This window comes from Protopterus annectens, chromosome 9.part0 (genome assembly GCF_019279795.1).
Source record: "Protopterus annectens isolate FY-2018-M chromosome 9.part0, PAN1.0, whole genome shotgun sequence".
NCBI classification, from domain to species: domain Eukaryota; kingdom Metazoa; phylum Chordata; order Ceratodontiformes; family Protopteridae; genus Protopterus; species Protopterus annectens.
In genome coordinates this window covers 1,289,830,884-1,289,852,686 of record NC_056743.1, presented here as the reverse complement: position 1 = coordinate 1,289,852,686, position 21,803 = coordinate 1,289,830,884, and the positions used below count along the sequence as shown (strand labels likewise).

General features: G+C 39.9%; 1 protein-coding gene across 1 annotated transcript in view; it reads right to left on the bottom strand.

The window, feature by feature from the left end:
• Nucleotides 1-21,803, bottom strand: part of LOC122812015 (poly(ADP-ribose) glycohydrolase-like) — a 539,748-nt gene that overhangs the window by 190,141 nt on the left and 327,804 nt on the right. The window lies entirely within an intron of this gene.

Genomic DNA, 21,803 nt, shown 5'->3' with positions numbered 1-21,803 from the left:
CACAACTTATCAAAGAGGAACCCTCACACTTTAATTCTTGCCTCCGATCCTTCACATAGCCTCCTAATAACCTTATTATTGTCTCAAGGACTGCAAATGCTTCCACTGTCCGAATCTTAAAATTCCAGCTTACTCTGTTAAATGCTTTCTCTGCATCAAGACCCATCAGCAGCAGTATTGTCTTACATTCTGCTTCCCTCTGCATCATCATCGGTCAGTTAATGTTGTCAAATGATTTTCTCCCCTCCACAAAACCACATTCATCCATATCTATCAATCCGGTAACATTTTTGCCATTCTTTTAGCTAATTTAGACATAGGTTCATAGATTGGTACTAGGCTGTCAGCCCTAGGGCCTATACAAGCCTAGCCATAACAATTCCCTGGCTATTTCTTCCCACAATATTTACTTCCCTGGACCCCTGTCTAGCAGGGCGACTGCAGTGATCCCCGGGGTGAATTTCCTTTCTCCCATCCAATCGTTAAGGTTCCTTTTGAAGAGGGCCAAAGAGGCACTCTGCTTGACATGTATGGGCAATCTATTCCAGAGTCTGGAGAGTCTCTGGGTCAGGAACCTATCCCTCCAGCTTGTTTTGTTTATTGTGATGACAAGGTTTAGATCCCTGGAGCGTGTGGCTCTGAGGGACTGGGGTTTCTTTAAGTGTAGCATGTCCAACAGCTCTGGGTTTGACATGGCCTTGTATGTTAAGCAGAGATCGCCTCTGAGTAGACGATATGTGACAGAGTATAGCTGGAGTTTTTTAAGGCGGTCAGCGTAGGCCATCTGCTTTAGGCCTGTGATTCTTTTAGTGACCTTTAAACACTTTATAATCATGGTTTAAAATTGAAATAGGTCTGTATGAAGTTGGATCTGAACAGTCTGCTCCGTCTTTACTGCCTTTAGGTATTACAACCACAGAGACATGATGGAACCTACAATGCATGTGTTAGAGGCAGGAAAGACACCAATCACTAGATGCCAAGAGAAAATAATTGGCTTTAACAATTGGTGAAACAGCTATTATTCTAAGGTGATCCAGTATGAGTTGGCCTGGGATGAGATGGTAGGCAAGTCTTCTTATTTCATCAGGGATGACTGGCTGGCACCTCTCATATCTGGGCTTCTGCATACTGGCTAAATTCTTTGCTGCCTTCATAGTGTCTTTTTAGGCACAATCTCCCTATTGGGCATTCCTACACATCAAACGCAACCCCAAATTCAGATGACAACATCATGGTATTGGTATTCAATGCTAGGAGTCTAAACAGAAATATACCTGAACCTGAGGGGCATCAGCACTCCCTTTGTATGAAGGTCATTGCACACCTTCAGGCCCTTGTGTAACTACTGGGAAGTATCTGTATTAGTCAGAAATATCATCACCTCACATCAAATTACCCATGACTCTAACTAGAAGACCTGGATATCCCAATCACCATTATTAAATGCAACTGCTACTTTGAGTTAGCTACAGATCCCTATCAATGTCCTTCAAAGATCAAGGAAATTACCTTAACACCATTAAGAGATTAAATATCAAACCAAATACCTTCTTGCTAGGGGACTTCAGTTACTGAAGTATTAACTGGTACACTTACATCTCTAAAAACTGATATGATTCATGTTTCTTAGACTTTGTTAATACCAATGCATCTGAGCAAATTGTAAAACTGCCCATTAGAGGTTTTTACATACTTTACCTTGTTCTTACCAACTTAGCCCCTGTATGTACAGCTCCCACATCTTCTCCTCACTGGTTAAATCTGACCATAGGTCAGTCATATTCTATGTGTCAATCCTAGCAGTACCACCCCACCAACTAATAAGACCATCTTTAGAGACTTCAGCATGATAAACATACTTCAGGTTGTAGATCTACTGCAAAATTTTCAACAATCCCTTTCAAATCGACCCAAATGAGAGGGCTGCTGCATTCACCTCTGACTTTTACCAGCACCTAAACAATAAATTAAGGAATAAACCTATCTTGTAGAACCCCATATTAATAAACTACATAACAAAAGAAGGAACTTAGGGAAAAGTTTAAGAAGTCTTCATCCCTTTATCTGAGAACCATGCTAGCAAAGCAAGGAAAATAAGAGTACTATAGAAATATAAGCAATATCTACATGATATATATATATATATATCTATATATATATATATATATATATATATATATATATATATGTAGAATACATATACGTATGTACACACACACACACACACACACACACACACACACACACACACACACACACACACACACACACACACACACACACAATATTATACACCAAAGCATATAAATATTTGTTCAAATATGACAGGAAATTAATATATAATGTCCAGAAATGCACTGAGCTCATCTATAATAACATCACATATGCCAGTCACAAGGATATGCCTACTATATTAGTAGACAAATGGACTTTACTTCACCTATCCACGTTCTTGCCCCTAGTATGTCTGAAAATTTAGTCTCTCCTGAAATCACTTTAGTACAAGTCTTAAAAATCCCTGCCAAAGACTAAAAGTAATACTTCAGTGGCACCAGACAACATAGCAGGCTGCATTCTCATCAATGCCCTGAATACACTTTCCAATCCTTTACTTTAACCTCAGTCTATCCACACAGTCTGTGCCTGATGCTTGAAGAACAGCCACTCTGACTCCCATCTACAAGGGTAGCCCCTCTATAGAACTAACATTACATCCTTAGTTCTGTATGTGTAAAATTAAACATTTTGTATTGTGTTACTGAAAACAATATTGTATGGCCCGTGTATAGACCCAAGTTATTATAAGCCCAATAGCCTCACCAGTCTTACATGCAAAGTCATGAAGCAAATCATATAATAGAATTTCTACACACATAGGCAAGTAGATTCTTAGTAAGCTTATTTGAAAAGGCTACAAAAGCTGTCAGCAGTGGTCACTAAGTGCATGTTGCTTATCTTAACCTAGCTAAGGCTTTTGGAACTATCCCCATGCTGATATTATTAAAAACAGACAAATGTAATGTAAACTCCAATGTCATTTGCTGTAGTTGTGAAAGTTGGTGGTACCCTCTCTGAATGTAAAATTGTAACTAGTGGGGTACCACAGGGATCAGTGTTGGGCCCCCTCCTGCTTGGCATTTACTTGCAGACATCCAATCCACATGATGAAAAAGTGAACAGACATGACCGCAAGAGGCCTGCCACAGTTTTCTGGAATATGACCTACTGAACAGCCATGGCTTTCAAAGCTACTAAGTTTGGTAGGGCTCCCTGGTGGTGCAGCAACAACATCAGGATTTTCTTATATTTGCTGTTTACTAGAATCTCTTTACTGGGAATTCTTATGAAGATCCTCAATATGAAATGGATGCTTGACACAATCTTGTCAGGGTGATGTCTGATGCCATTAAAATACCCTGCTTGGGTGAGCAGTGCAGGCACTACTACAGTAACCCCAGGAGGCATCCTGACCTTCTTAACCAGTGGGAAGAACAAATCAGAGAAAGTGCACCCAAGATATATTGTGAGTGTTATTTGCCTTGACTGCACAGCCAATTTTCATGCTTCAAAATGTTAAGATCCTAAGTAACTTAATGCATTTGTTTCCTAGCTGAAGAGGCAATTTTGGAGAACAGCCTTCTGTATCAGAAGCAAACGGAGCGGCTTGCTAGGTGAAGGTGTGTGTATTGCTTCTTTTAATTCAATAATTCTAAGTGAATTCAATATATATATATATATTGACCCATCAACAAGCTGTCTTGTTGAACTGCAAAAATGCCGCTACACCTGATTTACATGTACTGACTTATCTGCTGTGCAATAATTCAGTACAGTGGAGATCAGGAAATGTACCCTTTCTCCAACTGTATTGCAATCTCAGAGTTGGCATATATAACTGCTAACCCAGACAAACTACTGGATGTAAGAGCCAAACTGATGCAAGTACACACATTTTTTAGCTATATTTGCTCAAAAGCTTCCTCTTTCTCTGCTAAATGAAAGAATACTTGACGATACAGAGGATATACTGGGAATAACAGGTGAAGCAGAAAAAGCTGAATGGAAAGGGTCCAATTTTGGACTAAAGATAAGAATTCTCCTTATAAGACTTAGAATAAACATCTACAGACCTATGCTGCAGGTAGCTGAAAGTCAAGATGCAATGAATTCTTATTCCATAAATCTTAGAAGGTTTTAAAAGCAAGAGTTCTTCTCGTTGATTCTGGATCCCTTAGCATATGTAATAGTTTCTTGTTTTGAGAAGAACTGTTTCACAGGCCATACTCTCCTATGGTATCTTTGGCTTTAATAAAATTAATGGCTTGATGTGAAAACTAGTAAATATGAGTCTTCACGGTCCAAAGAATGTAAAGTGAGGAGAAACAAACTGATAAGGCAAGTTCCTCTTCATCGGAAGGCACTGGCGAGATGCATCTAGAGCTTTTTTTCTTATTTAGGGTCTTTGTCGATAATGATAGTGAGCAGTGCAGGGAATACAACAGTGACCTGATGGTGCAGATGGTTCCATTTAAAACTAGTCTGGTCTCAGATAGGGACCACAACTGCTCCCAAAGACATTTTCACAGAAGATAAAATTATTTCATCTCCTAATTTCTTACAGTGTATTAGAGGCAGAATGGAAATATCAGAAATGGTCCCATTAGTTGAAGAAACTAGGCCTTCATTATGGGGGGAGAATGTACAGTTGTATAAGATGAGTTACCATAACAGTAGATATTTGAATAGATCACTAATGCAGTAGCCACAACTGTACTGGATGTATCTTGCGAAGGATACTGGACATCCAATCAGTCTACAAAGTTTCTTAGCACAAGAATGCATGCAGGTATGAGGGATGTAGAGCTTTGCCAAAATCAGAGCTTTCTTGTCCCAAACGGGGGGGGGGGGGGGGTGAAGCCTAAAGATCTAAAATAATTATGTCATGCCGTGTTAAAACAGTAAAAGTAAGATCAGGGATACCTCACACTGCCCAGGAAAAGCACAGGAAAAAGGGGGGATGGCGGTAGGGTACTAGTACTCCTACAGTGATCTGTTTGAACACCTACCGTTATATTAAGTAAACTACACAACTACACCTTGTTCTTCCTTTGATCACTGTTGCAATATCCATAACTATGTGCAATGATTGTCAAGGCTCAGGAATGGATGGAGAAGAGGGAGAGTCTAGGTGTCCCGGGAGAATGGCTCTAGAACACCTGCTCTAGCTTTGGAAACTGAGTTCAGCTTACAATGCTTAGTGAAGGTGTGCAGTGGGGATTAAGTAGCTGCTTGTAGAACAGATCTAGAATCAATTGTTTTTCCCAAAAGCCTCAGAAGTGGCCATAGCTCTTGCAGAATGAGCCTGGACATCTTGAGGAAGACTTTTCTCATAATTTGAGTAACACAATTGAACAGCCTGTGAAAGCCAACATGAAATGCTTTGTTTAGATCCTGGCTGTCCATTTTTTTACTGTCATAAGAAACAAAGTTGGTTAGATTTTCTAAAATCTTTAGTCTTGTCCAAGTAAAATCTATGGATTTCTAAAGTATTGATTATTCTTCATCCACTGTTTTTGGTTCAGGGTAGACCACAACCTTGAGCATAAAGGAAAGGTTGGTTCTATGACTCACTTTGTTCTTATGGAATATTAAAAAAGCTTGAGAAGACACCAAGGCGAGAAATTCAGAAACCTGACTAGCTGATTCTTCTTCTTCTTTCAGCTTTTCCTGGTTAGGGATTGCCACAATGGATCACCTTGTCCGCTCATGGTTGGCAGTGGAGTTTTACGGTGTCAAGTTGCCAGCCCGGCGCCCAACCTTCCACAAAAGGCACACACACGCATGCACGCACTCATGCCTAGGGCGAATTTAGAGTGACCAATCCACCTACAGCATGACTTTGGGATATGGGAGGAAACCGGAGCACATGGAGAAAACCCACGCGACCACAGGGAGGACATGCAGACTCCACACAGAAGGCACCCCAGCCGAGGATCGAACTGCAGAACAGATACCTGTCTAGCTGATGTCAGAGCAATATGAAAGGTAATCGTTCAAGTTAGAAATTGCAGAGAAGAACAAGCTGCAGATTAAAAGTTCTACAATATAAAATTTAAATTTAAATTTAAATCCCAGGAAGGTGCCACTTGTTTTCTAAGTGGCCTACTAGGTATTAGCTCATTCAAAAACTGTTAAACTCAGAATAAGGAAGAAGGGGAGGGGCCAGGGATATGGGATCTGAACTGCCTAGATATAGTATGGCCTTATTAAGTTTAATTCTATTGGCTGCCAAAAAAAACAATTATTAGAAAATGGAAATCAAAACTGAAACCAAACAGTAGTACTTGTAGTATTCAACATTTTAAAAGAGGTAAAAGAACTGGAAGAGGGATCTTTAGAAAAGGGAATGTTCAATTTACATAGAAACAAATGCAATTCATGGGATCAATACATGCAGAATAATATTCAGAAGGAGGAGTAAGGTTTAAGGGATGATAACAATTGAACACTTTATGTAATGGTGGACTGAATGTCACTTGTTATAAAGAAAGAAAACATATGTAATGTATAACTGTATGTGCATGGAAACAATATTAATATGTTCTTTTCTTTTAGTGTATGTGTGCCTGTGTCTTAAGTGATAATTTAATAAAGGTGTTAAAAAAGGAAGGGGGGAGTCCAGTGGCAGAGAAGCAGAAATGTCTGAAAGGTGTACCTTAACAGAAATCTATGAAAGGCCTGAAATGAGAAATTTATATGTATACTAAAGAAACAAAGAACAAAAGTGTACCCACTTGGGATAAGCCTTATTCTCTGTTATGACACCAACTAAAAAACATTTTCCGTTTGGCTATGACTTTCCTTGTCTCCTCTAACACCTGTTGCATGTCCTCAGAAAAAAAGGTGCCTAAATGGGATTTAAAAAAAATATTATCCATGTAGTCAGATGGGCGGCCATGGTGGTGCAGCAGTTAGCGTTGTCGCCTCACAGCAAGAGGTTCCCTGGTTCGATCCTTGGCTGGGGTGCCTTCTGTGTGGAGTCTGCGTGTTCTCCCTGTGGTCGCGTGGGTTTCCTCTAGGTGCTCCGATTTCCTCCCACATCCCAAAGACATGCTGTAGGTGGATTGGACACTCTAAATTGGCCCTAGGTGTGAGTGCATGTGTGTGTGTGCCTTCTATTGAAGGTTGGGCGCCGGGCTGGCAACTCGACACTGTAAAACTCCACTGCCAATCATGAGCGGACAATTGATCCGCTGTGGCGACCCCTAACTGGGAAAAGCCCAAAGAAGAAGATTATCCATTTAGTCAGATGGAGATTTTGAAAGTTGGGGTGGATGGGAGCAAGTCTACACTGCAAGCCCGTTTTTGGTAATTTTCCCTGGCCAGATGAATGTGAAGGCAGAACCAATGCTGTCTGAGACTAAGTGCAGTCACCAGAAGTATCTTTGGCAAGACCTTCTTGATCTTTAGAAGGATTCTAAATATCGGAGGAAAGTGTGTGTGTGTGTGTGGGGGGGGGCATAAAGGAACATTCTTCTACATGGGAAGAGAATGGAATTGTTTTCCAGGCCTTTTTGCAAGGCATTCTGGAACAGAACTGGTTTAGCTGTCTGTTGAGACAGGATGCAAACAAATCTACTTGTGGAGTTACCCAGAGGTGGACAATCTCCTGGAAGACCTCTTGGTGTAGGTTCCACTCATGAGGGCCTACCCTGAATCTGCTCAGAGAGTCTGATGTTATGTGCTGCTCTGATGGAATGTATGTGTCTGTAGAATTAGAGTAAAATGAATTGCTAATTCCTGGGCAGTTATGGCTAGTCTGCAAAAGAGGAAGGATCCCCCCCTTGTTTGTTTATATGTTGCATCACTGTGGTGATGTCTGTTATCACTAACATTAGTCCAGGTGTCCACAGTTAATTTAGAGCTTTGAGAGGTTTTATTTGGGCCATCATTTTTTTGAGATTCACTTGTTTGTTTCTGAAATGGGGGTCTCACATGTCTTGGACATTGACAGCTTGATACACTGTGCCCCCAAGATAAGTCTAAGGTTCTGTGGTTACTGACTGAGAAAGAGTTGGGGGACAAAGAGGAATATCTGGATTTACTAGGACTTGATTGGCTCACCAGACTAATTCTTTCTTGATGACACTGAGGACAGGAATTGGCAAGGTTAGAGGATGCAAATTCTGGGCCCAAATAAATTTGAGAAACTACTGAATTTTCCGCATATGGAATCTGGCAAATGGAGCCATAAGACTGTATGACACCATAAAATTCAGAGTCTTCAGAAATGGTTGGGAGGGTGGCCTAACAGTTAAGGTGTTTGCCTTACAAACACAAGGTGCAGGGTTTGACTCTCACAAGGGATAATTGGCTAGGCTTACAATGTCTTGCAAGGGCAGTTAGCCTAGTACTAACGAACCTATGAAACCTATATGCCTATTGTGGACATGTTTTGATAAGACAGATTCAAGAAGTGGAGATGGTAAGAAGACATTTTCTTTGGGGGGAGAAAAGCTGTCACATTAGAGATATGTCCAGCAGACAAACTGAAAATCTATCCAATGGACAGGGATCAAGCATTTATTTTACTTTATTTTACATTTGTTAACCGGGAAATTCCGACTGGACCAGGTCCATTTTCAGCGGAGGCCTGGGGAGAAAAGCTCCGGCATCAAGCTATACAAATATAGTACATCAAACATAATACTCAAAATAGGTTACAATATATATGCTGAGCATAGTAATATAACAAGAAATTAACAAAACACTCCAGGTAAATGACGATATAGAAAATAGGTAAAAAGACAATATCAGTTATACATTGGTAAGAGAAGAAAATATATCAAGTAAAATTCTACAGTTAAAAGTTCCCTTTCAAATGACCAGACCTACAGGGGATCGAAGATCGAGCACGTGATCAGAGATCAGTTTGGGGAGTTAATAGCAGTGTGGGTAGGGTTATGTGATACAAGGTTATAACCAGGCACTACGAAGATATGATTTGAAGGCGTTTTTAAATATGGATGTGGAGGGGCAGTGGACATGGAATAGGGAAGAGAGTTTCAATTTCTGGCAACAGTGTGGGAGTAGAGCGCTTTCCCTGCATTATTATTAGCCTTGGTGATGGACAGGAGAGACTTTTCACTAGATCTAAGGTACCAGTTTGCAATGTAGACAGTAAGTAGGTTGGATAATGAGTTTTTTTTTCAGGATATTTGAGAATATTGTAGGCTGTCCCCGCCTGGTGATAGTTAAGTAGCTGTGATAGCTCAAACCATTTTAGTTCTTTTAGTGCAGCACAGTGATGGGTTCTACAAGTTCAGTTAGTAGCAAACTTGGCTATTTTATTGTAGCATGATTCTAGTTTGTCTAGGTCACATTGTCTGATTTGCATAAAAAATTGGTGCTGCATATAACAGAGTTGAGAGGAGGTGGGTTTGTGCAAAAGTGACTCTTGCTTTTTGTGAGAGAAAGGACTTAGCCTGTATAGGGACCCTAGCTTTTTGTGTACTAGTTTTATGGTATGTGTGATGTAAACATCAAAGTGAAGATTATTGTCAATTTCAATGATCAGACGTTTGGGGTGGTTAGAAGGGGAGATGCTGTCCTTAGATGTTATGGTAAAGGAGAGGTTTTTTTTTTATTTATTAGGGGTAAATAGTAGCAATTTTGTCTTTTTGGGATTTAGAATTAGTTGGATACCCGAGATCCATTTTTCTACTGAGTTAAAGGTATCTTGAGTGAGTGTTTTTGGGTGGTGGCAGATGAGGCAGAGCAGATCAGAGTTGAATCATCCGCACATTATATGAGTGTGGCATGTTGTGTAGACCTACTGAGGTTATTTGTGAAAATAGAGAACAACAGCGGGCCCAGTATAGAGCCCTGGGGGACTCCTATGGTGGTTTGAAGTTGTGTAGACAGAGTTACTTTCCAATGGACTGATTGTTGCCTGTCAGATAGGTAGCTTCTGAACCAAGCTATAGTAGAGGAGGTGAAGGATAATGATGTTAGTGAGTCTAGTAGAATGGAGTGGGAGACCATATCAAATGCTTTTGAGAGGTCTAGGAAAATGGCTGATACATATCTGTTATCATTCCTGTGAAGGTTTATATGATTAATGAAGGATATAAGGGCAGTGGTAGTGCTGTGATGTGGACGGAAACCATGTTGTGTGGTAGATAGTAGATTGTGTGTGTTAAGAAATGTCATCACTTGGAAGTGGATGCATTTCTCAAGAATTTTGGATAGGGGGCAAAGGATGGCAATAGGTCGGTAGTTGGAGAATTCGTAGGAGTTACCTCCTTTATGGAGAGGAATGATGTGAGATACTTTCCAGAGTTTGAGTATGTAGGATTCTTATATGGTGGTTGATTAGGATGGAGACAGGATATGATAGGGAGGTCACTAGTCATTTTTAGGTATGCAGCAGGTATGTTATCAGCTGCCAATGTGGTTGGTTTAGTTTTAGGAGGAGTTTTTTGATAGTTGAGGTGGGCACTGGCGGTAGGCAGAAAGAGGGGGTGATGTGGGATAGGTTGGGTTGCGATTGAGGTAGACTGTATTTGGTTATTTGACTGGACAGGGCTAAGATGGACTTAGTAAAATGGTTATTAAATGTCTTGTTAGCAGAGATGGGTTCTGGAGTAGTGATTTTGCCTGACTTTAGAAGGGAGTTAATGGCATGCCAGAATTTTTGTGGATTATTTGAATATTTGCTTTGGGCGCTAAGAAAATAGTTTTGTTTGTTTATTTTGGATTCAGCCTTGGCCTTGTTTCTAAGCTGTTAATAGTTTTTCCTGGAGCTAAGGGTTTTGTCCGTTTTCCAGATTTTCCAGGCTTTATCTCTGGCTTTTAGTAAGGCTCTAGTGTCCCTACTTAGCCAGGGTGTGTAGTTGGCTTTAACTCTGATCTTCTACTGGGAGCTAAACTATTTAGGATGTTAGAGAAGGTACTATTGAAGTAGTCTACTGCCTGGTCTAACCCAAGTGTCCGTAGTGGTTCCCAGTTGCAGTGGCTTAGGACAGTATTTAGGTATAGTGGGGTAAGGTTACAGTCATCTCGTACGAGTTTGTAGACTACTGGTTTGGGGTGATTGGAGTGTTTGTGGAGTAGGAAGGTGGGGAGATGATCACTTAGATTATTTGGGAGACAGCCTACTGTATATTTTTGTTTGGGATAGTTGGATAATGCCCAGACCAGTATTGAGTCTGTCTTTGTTTTTTTATCTATTCTAGTTGGTTCTTCAATTAGTTGAGAGAACCCATATAGATTGATACGTGTAGAGGGGCTGCTGGAGTTACAGGCTGCTCAGTTGGTGTTAAGGTCTCCTAGTAGGATTGTTTCCTGTGGTAGGTTGTCGTTTGTCCAGTGTAGGATGTCTTCTGTTATGAGTGAGTTGTTGCCTGGAGGTATGTAGCAGCATATTATATTGATTTTCTTGGTGTTTCTTATGAATAGGACAGAAAATAGGACTTCAGCATTTTGAAAAGTGGGTGGTGTGGTGTGGTGTGCAGGATCTAGAGGTTAAGGGTATTTTTAAAGAGAATGCCTACTCCTCCTCCTTTCCTGTTTGTTCTATCAGATCTAAGTGTATTATACCCTGGGGGAGAAAGTCTTCATCTTGGGTACTGAGTTTAAGCCAGGTCTCTGTAATGGTGAGTACATCAGGGTTGTAGTGGGCTATGAATGCATGTAGGTCTGTTAGCTTGCTGGTAATACTTCTTATGTTGAGATTTAGGGTCAACATGTCAGATGTTTCTCTGGCTGAGAGGGGACCTGGATTTGGGTGAATGTCACCACAGGTTAGCAGAGTTTGTAGGAGTGTCAGTATGTGCTTTTTAATATTCATTGTTTGTGAGCTTGGTCTATGTGTGTTTTTCCTAGTGTGGTGAGTTGGTGTTATTTTTGTGAGTGAGTAAGATGTAGTTGTAAGATTTATGAATGTGGGGCAGATGTAGAAGTGTGAGTGGGTTTGAGAGGGTGGGCTAGTGTGGGTAGTATGACAGGAGTAATTGTGCAGTGGTTGGTTTGTTTGTAAGGAAGTGAGTAAGGCTAGCAATAGTAGAGCTAGTGATAGGGATGTGAGTGTGGGTAACATTCTACTCCTTAGAGTGAGTACTACAACTAGGATTCCTGGTTGGTTGTGTGTAAGGATGGAGGAATGTTGTCTGGGAATGTGTTGTTGGGAGTGGGATCAGTGTGGGAAGTAATTGAATTGGAGGGTGGGAGGGAGGTAGGATGAGTGGGTTGGGCTAGAGGCTAGGCAATTAGGGGTTGGACTAGTGGTCAGGTAATTAGGGGGTAGAATAAAGTAGAGGTAGTGGGGGCAGGTGGAAATTGGGGAAGGGTAGGGGATTGGAGTGAGCTGAGCAAAGCAAGGCGAACGGAGCGGGGCCAGCTAGACCACGAGGTTTTTTGTGAAAAAACAATCATTCAAACCTCTGGTTCAGTGGGAGAAAGCAGTAAGTAAAAAGTCTAAACCTTCACTTAAATAACAAGCTCAAATATATAGTGCTGCACTTTGGGATAGAGCTCTCCACTATAGTATATTGTTTCACCACTTTATTATAATACTTGGTTCAATATAGGTAAATATGTGGGTTCTTTAGTGGGGGGGGAGCTACTATAATCCGTGTGTGCCCCTGGTGGCTAAGAGCACTCAATATATCTAGTATGGTTGTAATGCAAGTTATTTTAAGGATATACACCTTGCTTTTATAGTTGTACGGAAGAAGAAAAACAATTCCCTGCAGTTTAAACACCTGCAACTTGTGGAAACAGCTGCATTGGTTTAAATAAGCACTCTGGGGCTGGCATGGTTTAGGCTGGTGATTTTGAGGTTAAAATACCTTGCTTTTATAGTTGTATGGCAGGAGAAAAACTATTCCTTGCAGTTTAAACACCTGCAACTTGTGGAAACAGCCATGTTGGTTTAAATACACACTCTGGGCCTGGCGTGGGTAAGACTGGTGATTTTGAGGTTAAAATAACTTACTTTTATACTTGTAAGGCAGGAGAAAAACAATTCCCTGCCGTTTAAACACCCACAACTTGTGTAAACAGCCACATTGGTTTAAATAAGCACTCTGGGGCTGGTGTGGGTTAGGCTGGTGATTTTGAGGTTAGAATACCTCAGACAGGAGTATCCGCGGACACTTACAGATGTCACTTTCAGATTAAGCTTGATGCCCAGGTAACTGGTAAAGTGATGAGACTCCACAGTGTCTTGGGCAGAGGATGTGATAATGAGGCAATCATATAAGTAGGGATAAATGTAAATTCCTTGAAGTCTTCAAACACTTAGGACATTAAAGAGACCAAAGAGTATAGATGTAAATTTAAAGTGCAGTCCCAAGACAAATACGCTTAGGAAACATCTGTGTTTTTTGTGTATGAATTGGAATATGTAAATAGGCATTTTTTTTTAGATGTAGAGTGACTAGAAAGGCCCTGGATGACAGTAGAGGCGAAAAGGTTTGTAAGGTCAGCATTTTGAATTTTGGAATGAGAAGAAAAGTGTTTAATTCTGAGAAGTCTAAAATAGGTTTCCAAGTACCGTACGTTCTCAGAACTCGACGCAGTCTTGAATTGAAGCCTTTCTCTTGTGGGAACTAGTGCTATTACCCCCTGAAACAACAGATGCAAAATAAGTTTAGGAGAAAGATGAATTTGATTCCTTAGAAGAAGAAAGACTCCAGCTTGAAAAGGAGGCAATATCTACTGAAGTTTGAACCACACTGAATTACTGTTAGAATCCTAGAATTTGTTTCCAAAGAAGAATAGGCCAAGACTGGAATGGGAGGGGAGAGTTAAGAAGCACAGATAGTCACTGTTTGATTCTTTTGAAAGAATGTTTTTTGAGATCCCTCCAAGTTCTTTTTTGTGTCACCCTGCCATTTTCCTTATACAGTTCTTAAGATGCTTTGCTGGGTAGACTTAAATGGCTTTGAAAAGAAAGACCCTGGGTTAGAAGGAACATTTCTTCAGTACTTAATGTAAAATGTTAGACCGAATGTTACAGCAGTAGCGTAGTTTGACAGCTGTTGCTGCTGTAATATTCTAACCGATTTTAGAATGTTTTTTGGACAATTCCTTTTGTATTTAGAAGCTATTGCTCTCTTTAACTCTCATGCTCCATCTTAAAAAAAAAAAACCTCTTTTACCATGGAACCAGGACCCAGTGTACCTCCAACAGCAGTACAGTACAGAAACTGGAGATTATAGGGAACCCTGGGTTTCACATAATGATGTCACTTGGTATGGTGGACCTGCAGTTATGCAAGGTTCAATGATTTACAGACTTGCCAATGTTCCTTTTGGTTGATAAAAGTATTATATAAGTAGGCAAATATCTGACTCAGCAATTACCTGAAAATTGTTTTCACCTTCTGAATCTCCATTGCATACCTTAATGCTCTAATCTGGAACATTTACAAAAACTAATGAAAGAAAATGTATACGTTAACAATAATAGAGGCATGGTTGGCATAATGGTTAAAGTCTTTAACTCATAAATACAAGGTACAGAGTTTGATTCTGACCTCTGGTCACTATCTGGTTATTGGCTAGATTGGTAATAATCGGCAGAGTGATTTTCTAGTATTTGCCTAATAACCTAAGGTCAGGTTCTGCACCCTTGTGGAAGGAGAGGACTGATTTCACTTATCTGAGCTGGAAATTGCAAGTGGAAAGCTTATTGTGTGCTTACCTGATTGACATGTGGACATACCTAATTTAAAATTTAAAATTGCTTTCTTTAGCTTATATATAAGCCTCACATTTGCTTGACTCAGTTATTCAGGGCTGCTTGGTGATAACGTCATAGAGTCTGAGAGATTTTGTTTGCATCTGAAGCCATCCTTGGCAAGGAAAATCAATTAAAGTATTATTTTGCACTTGTATTATTTGTTTTCATTGCATCCTCAAGGATTTCTGTGTTATTTATCGTTTTTTTGCACTTGCTTAGAATTTTATGTTGTATTTTCCACTGCTGTAAAGGCTACTGTTTTACAATTGCAGTACTCCAAATACATTGTATCTGGTGTTTTTCAGTGCTTTTAGGCATCTATTTTCTGAGGCTCCCTAACACTTGGGTTCCAAACAGTCATTTTACATTAAGCGGGTCAAAGTCTGCACTCTTGTGGCAGGAGAGGGCTGATTTCACTTATTTGAAGTGGGAATTGCTGGTGAAAAGCTTATTGTGTGCTAACTTGACCGGCCTGTGGGCATATTTACATTAAAACTAGCTTTCTTCTGCTTTTACATAAGCATTACATTTGTGCTCTGCTGTGCTTTGTGCAGTGGCAGTTAGTGGTGCCTTGTATACACACAATCACTAGAAGTTGTACATTTCCCTATAAAAAACAATTTCTGAAATTTTCCACAGACCTGCACTACTGAAGGACAAACTGGTTGCACGCTGAGCATCAATGCAGGATTTAGTTTGCTCTAGATTACATTATTACAGCACTCAGAAATACTGCTGCTCAAAGAGCAACTGGTTTATGTGCTGGGCAGCATCACTGCATAGGCTGGCTGTAGATTACATTAAGTAAGCACCTATCCTTTGTCCCACTGCAAACACCACCCCCCATTCTATTCCCCTGTTTTAAGAACCTGCAACCATCGATATGGATTTTCTTGATATCTCTGCATCTAGCTTGGTGTACATGGGCTTCCGGAGGCAATGTAACAATTGTCTCATGTTTACTAACAACCCCATAATTCTGAAACAGATGAATACAGTATGTGAGAGATGTAGTTAAACAATGTCACTGGAGGCAAGACTCTCACATACGGATGCAAAACATATTAAACAGACTGTCAGTGAGAAACACACACAACACTCACCATACTTACTAAGAAACAGACACACAGACTCACATATGCACAGGTGCTCACATGTAACTTACCCAAACCTCAAAGGCCTCCCAGTTGCAGTCCTCAGAAACTCCATGTACACACAAACAAGGCAACTCCCACAATTCAACCTCTACCTTGGCAGCTTGTCTGATCAGCGTATCTGTGGATTACTGGTTTGTGTGTGAACTACGTGGGTGATCCAAGGTAGGGGCCTTTTGTTTGTTTTTGGATTTAATCGCAGGCTTTAGTGGCATTTATTTGTATAATCTGTACTATGTTTACTTAATAGTGTAGGAAGCTTAGGGTATTATGCTTAAAGGCATGCAAGCAGTTTTTCAGCTAAGTGGGGGTAATGTTGCATTTATTTGGTGTGTTATAATTGTATTTTGTTTTGCAGGCCTGTATTTTGATGCTACAAGCAAGGGTAGGAATTAAGGTTGTACTTGTAAGGTATCAAGTGAAAATTAGAACACCATAAGGGTTTTGTAAGTACTTAACCAAGGATTTGCACTGACTGAAGTAAAGCATAGTTAAAAAAGAGAAATAACTAGGGCACATGCCCCTTGGAAGGCCTGGGGTTATACATGAGACACAGGAAGTGTTGTACAAGTTTAAAAAAAAAATTATACACAGGGGGGTGATATGGTTGAGGCTTAGTTGCAAGCAACTGAGGCCTACAGTTAGTCACATGGTAGGGCCTGTGAGCTGAGGCCTGCAGTTAGCCACAGGGCAGAGCCCAGGAACTGAGACATGCAATTAGCCACATGGCAGGGCCTAGGAACTGAGGCATGCAATTAGCCACATAGCAGAGCATGGGAACTGAGGCCTGCAGTTAGCCACATGGCAAGGTCTGGAAACTGAAGCCTGCAGGTAGCCACTTGGGGCCAGGCCTGTGAACTGAGGCCTATGGGTAGCCACATGGCAGGGCCTGGGGAGATGAGGCTGGAAAATAGCCACAGGGCAGAGCATTTGGAGAGGATCAGAAATAGTTGACGGCACTCAAGGGCAGTTTGCCTTAAACTATTTTATTTACATGGGACAACGATTTTGTATCAGAGAAAAGGCTAGTTATGTTATTGTTGATGTTTAAAGACACTTTGGTTTAAGAACATGTAGGCAGATTGCTTAAGTTACTATTTGATGTAATGGCTTTAGTTTGTGTAATTTTGTAACTCAAATCAGTTAGATTTTTGAAATGCCTGAAGATTAGGTTACAAACAGGCTAGAGGGTAAAATATGTACTTGAAGGTATCAGACTAAATTTAAATGACAGAATAGGTTTAAATTAATACTTCAGGTAGGGTTTACTATGGGATTAAGGCTCATGTAAGGCATGAAACAAAGGCACACATGCCTAAGTGTGGCCTGGGGTTTAGGGATGAGATGCAAAAGGTTTTAGCAATAGCTGAAATTGTTTTTCTTAGGAATCTAGCAAACAATAGTGGTGGCCTGCAATTAATTAGATGGCTGGGGTCAGTGAAGAATCACATGGCAAGGCTAGGGAGTTGGGGCCATCTTGTATGCTTAATACAACATAAATCATGTTTGGTTCGCTAACTTGTGCTTAATGCAAATAAATCATGTCTGGTTAATTTCTTAGCAAATAAAATGAAATTAATAATAAAAATAATACTACATAATTCAGCTGAGTGGGTCATTAAAGTTAATATAGGTCTTATGGAATTTAGAGCCATTTGCAGGTTGTAAATGAGTACACTGGGTAATTGTGGATAGAAAGGTTTGGCAAAAAGTGGAAACTATTTTGTTCAGGACCGCAAAGCAAATGCTTACATTTGATAACCCTGTAGATTTATTTGTTGTTTATTTTACCTGCTAACACATTACTAAACCTTGGCGGAGTAAAGAGCAGTTGGTTGGCTGAGATTCTGTGGCTAAGTAGCAGAATATTGTAACTATTTCAATTTTAGTGGTGTTACTTTCTTTAAGGAAGTAGAAAAAGAAGGGCAGAAAGGTGGGGGGAGGTAATGGGTCAGTGCACGGGGGGGGGGTGCTAATGGGTCAGTGCATCGAATTTCTTCAGGAAAGGCTGAAATATTTCATATGAGGTCAAAGCTTTGATTTGTTGGTAATATTTAGTGGGTTTTTAGTTATCACTGCAAAGTGGCTTGGAGAAACAGAAAACATATTTAAAGCATTTTCCTGTTTGAGAAAGCAGGATTATTTGTAAAATGGGCAAAAGTTTCATTTTAGCTGCTAATTCAAGCTAAGATCTTAACTCATGGCTGTAAAGTTTGCAAGAGAAGAAAAACTAGCTTGTATTTGCTGCAAGCAGAAGGTATTTCTCATCCCTCACTTCCTGCAGTGTAATTAGGTTTTGAGCACATCAGATAACACTATGCACTTAAAGGAAAGAGGGGGAAGTTTTATGGCATTCCACTTACACTTCTTGGGAGGAACGCTTTAAAGCCGTAGTAAAACCTTTGTAATTTTGGGGCACTGTAAAGGCCCTTGAGTTGCAAAACTTCCTTACAATCACTTTGTTAGCTCACATATTTTTGTAAGTTGATAGATGTGCACATGCACAGTCTTGCCTGTAGATATCCACATCAGTTGGGTGGCAAGAAACAAAAAAGCTTAGTCCTGTAGAAAAAGGTAAATTATAATTTTGAGTACCCCAGAATTACTTAGAAATCTGGAGGTATGTGAAGGTGTTAATAATAATAAAAATAAAAATAAAACAAATAAATAAAATAAAGTTAATAAAATATTATTAACACTCCAATCTGTTTAATGATAAAATAATACTCTAAAATAATATTAACACCAATGATCATGATGATGATGATAATAATCATCATAATAATTCATCTATGGTGATAGCCAGAAGGTCCTCTGTCATTAGGTAGAGGTTGCAGCATTCCTTTCTACTTCTTGGTTTAAGAATTTTGGGCAAAACCAAATACATTTGTAAGCATTAATGAAATTCGCTTAGAAAGTTGTTAAGAGGACCATAGATGCTGTGATGGTGTGCATGTTCTGAGTATAAAAACAAAACAAAACTGAGAATTCACTGCGGGTGTTGGCTGTGGTAGTTTACATGGTGTTATTATGCAGTGTCATCATGCAGGCTATATGGTTTAGCTTGTTGTGTAGTAAATTGCTACTCAGTGACAGCGTGTTAAGATAGATTGTCAGCATCTTTGAATCATTTTCATTATTCTGCAGGTATCTATTTCGTACATATTCTGGAAGATGGGTCAGGGCTATATACACTCTGATGACCTTCCCTCACCTTTTTCTTAGCAACCAGCTGTATAAATGTTGGCATGAAACAAAGTGGTTAAAACAAATAAATGACATTTCAGGTGTATGGTAGCAGGTATGTAGTCAACTAAACCCAAATGCTGCATCAAATATCTAAATACAAGGAGCAATTATATAAAAGTGCACGTGAGTGCATGTGTATGCACATATATATATGTGTATGTATATATGTGTGTGTGTATTTGCGTAGGTGTATGGATGTGTGTATATATGTGTATATGTATTTGTGTGTGTGTGTGTGTGTGTGTGTATATATATATATATATATATATATATATATATATATATATACAATCTATGTGTGTATATATATATATATGTGTGTGTGTGTGTGTGTGTGTGTGTGTGTGTGTGTGTGTGTATTTATGCATGTGTATAGATATATATGTATGTGTGTGTATAAGTACGGAGGTGTGTGTGTGTGTGTGTGTGTATATATATATATATATATATATATATATATATATATATATATCTGTGGGTATATGTATGCATATGTTTATATGTATTATATATTTGCAATATATATGTATAGATATAGGTATGAATATGGTGTGGGTGTGTATAGTATATATATATATATATATATATATATATATATATATATATATATATATATATATATATATATATATGCCTAATATGTGTACATATATGAATGGATATTTCTGTATATTAGGCAGAGCCCCTTACTAACACTCTTCAAGAGAAACCTTGACGGGTGGATAGGAAACAGAAAATCTACCTCAGGGATCACTGCAGTAGCTCTGCTGGACAGAGGCACAGGGAACTAATGGCTCTGCTGGACCAAGGCACAGGGAACTAATCTAAGGGGGCGGCGAAAGCCAACACACTCTTGCTAGGCTTATAGATGCCCTCGGGCAGATAGCCTAGTACTTACCTATGAACCTATGAACAATACATAAAACTACATCTCATAATGTCTCAGCTACCAAGCCCATAATACATAACATCACATAACCCAATATTTTGGTCATAGGAGACTCCATTGGGAGATACACTGATGTCTCTCTTACCAGCCTGGATAAGGAGAAGGTTACAGTTAGCTGTCTGTCAGGGAATGGGATCTCCCAGATCATGCAGGCACTCAGGTCACTACACCCCAAGTACTAGTATCACTCAGTCACAATCCTTGTGGGCATAAATAACCTGAGGATGCACCTCCCTGGATTATATGAAGACAGACATAACTGAGCTGTCAGGCTTGCATGACCCTAGCATTGAGCAGCATTCTACTGTCTCCAAGGATGATGCTACACTGCCAACAGAAAATGATTGACTTTAATTATTGGCTTAGCTACTGCTGTCATTCCAAAAGGGTCCAACTGTCAGCCAGGGAGAACATAATTGACAGGCCATGCTGCTTTACCAGGTATGGTCTTCAGCTGTCATCACTAGGCTTTCGGATATTGGCCAAAACATTATCTACCCCTATAATGCCTTTTTAATGCATTGTCAAACAGATAAACATTTCAACATACCAAAATCTACTCATGATAAGCTAAGGGTATTACTGTTTGATGTTAGGAGTCTCAACAAGAAACTGCACTCCTTGTAAGCACTCCTCCCATGGAGAATGCTGATGTCTGTGCAGTTACCGAGACATGATTCAAAGCTATGGAAAGCACCCCAGCAGTGCAATGCTATAAAGTCTTTCACATATTCTGACCACCCACTGCACATGAAAGGATGAAACATAGAGGTGCATCCATCTACATAAAGGATAAGCACACCTCAAGATTGGTCAAACAATATGATGTGCTTGAGTTACATCATGTCCAACTAACCATAGGAAAAATCCATTACCATATCCTTGGTAGCTACAGGCCCCCCCCCACCAGGAGCCAAAAATACATATCTCATACCTGAATTTACTAGACTCACTTACCAGTCAGCCCAATACCATACTCATGGGTGATTTTAACTACCCCTCCCTCAACTGGGAAGCTTACACACCCACTAGCATGTAGTCTCAAAGATTTCTAAACTTTGCCAATGCAAATGACCTGGAGCAGCTAGTCTGCACTCCCGCTGTGGGTACAAATATCCTAGACACAGTACTCACAAACATGGGGCAGCATTGCCCCCATGTGTAATGTCCTCACAGACCACAAAGCAGTCTCCCTTGAAATAAATGTAAAGCTAGAACCCCCACTTAACCCCAAAATCCTTAAGAACATTTCTAAGGAAAACTTCCTCCTGTGAAGCAATGGCATAGCTAATTTCCAAACTCCCCCAAAACCCAGAAAACACAGAAGCCTATGGCATGCCAGGCATACACAAAGGCCCTGTGTAACCATAAAAACAACTGCATAGGAACATCAATACCAGACTGAAATAAACCTTGGGCAAACTGTACAAACATGCCACCCTGCTGGAACCCTGGTATAAATAGGTTGTACAACAAAAGAAAGAAAATCCTGTCTAGAAGTACGAGAGGATATGCTCAACAGAGCAAAAACTCCCTCATTAGTCTAAACAAGAAAATCAGGGGACTAGTCAAGTCTTCAAAAGCAAACTTTGATGCTAAAATAGCCCCCCAAGTGAAGGATAACCATAAGGCATTTTCCAGTTATGCCCACAATTTTTAGTGGAATACCCAACAATGTACAGAGTTAGTTGTAGACAGC